Source organism: Phytophthora infestans, genomic scaffold (genome assembly GCF_000142945.1).
Source record: "Phytophthora infestans T30-4 supercont1.6 genomic scaffold, whole genome shotgun sequence".
NCBI lineage: Eukaryota > Oomycota > Peronosporomycetes > Peronosporales > Peronosporaceae > Phytophthora > Phytophthora infestans.
Window position 1 is genome coordinate 3,107,789 of NW_003303753.1, and position 1,120 is coordinate 3,108,908.

Sequence of the window (1,120 nt, forward strand, 5' to 3'; positions counted from 1 at the left end):
ATGTGCGCCTTGCGACGCTCTTACAGATATTCAGCTTCTTTTCTACAAACCTCGCATCAACGAGCATCAAATTTGAGATATTGATCGTATCTTTTGACGTTTGCTTCATTTCATATCGCTCCTTGATATACGCTTTCAGGGCTTTATTCAATTGAGAAACACTGATAGATCGATCCACCTTCTTCGTATGTTTACCGCATCGTTCCTTGTTCGGAGATGGCAAACATTGTTAGGTGTAGTTTGTAGCCAAAGCTGCACATTGTTATATTACTAAAGTTATACTTTATACTATACATAATCGTCGCTCAAGATCATAAATTTTTTTTATGTCACTCTGCACATTAGCGAGTGGATCATATGACTTGTATTCATGTTAAATGTGTCGAGTATGTCCGTAAAAGGTTTTTTTACACGAAACAATGACCGAGACAAGGTTTGGCTCATCTAATTTCAATAGGAGATAGATTTTAGATGAAAGTGAGAGTGATTGCAAAATGCTTACAAAGCTTTCAATTAGAACATGTCCTATAGTAACTTTATAACATTAGTAAATATTTGTGAGCAGCTTCATCAAAAAGCAAAATATATGGAGTGGCTAAAAGAGGTCATTTTATAATACTCACATACCCACAAATTCACGAGACGACGACACGTTGAAGATTACAACGGACGCACTTCAGCAGTCATGCATATTGCTAGTACATAAGATAAACAAGTCCACTTCTACATTTTGTTAAAGGCGACACCCTTCATATAAAAGCAAAATATATGGTGGCTAAAAAGGCCATTTTAAAATACAGTACTGCACTCCATTTTCGCGCCCTTGAACCTTTGATAAACTTCCGGATGTGATGATCCTAAATCCAAATGAACTATTGTTTAATGCTTACATCTAAATTATTTGCAAATCCTAAATGGTCCGCCCTCGCGAAAACGGGGTGCAGTACTGTACTCACATACCCACAAATTCACGAGATATGACAAACAAGTACACGACGGCACTTCTCGTGGTATTTTTTTTATAAAACTGTGAGTATTAAAACAAATACTCACGCAGTATTCACTCTTAGAGTCACCGTGCAATGTCACAATAGAATCCGGTTCATACCGGTATATATAA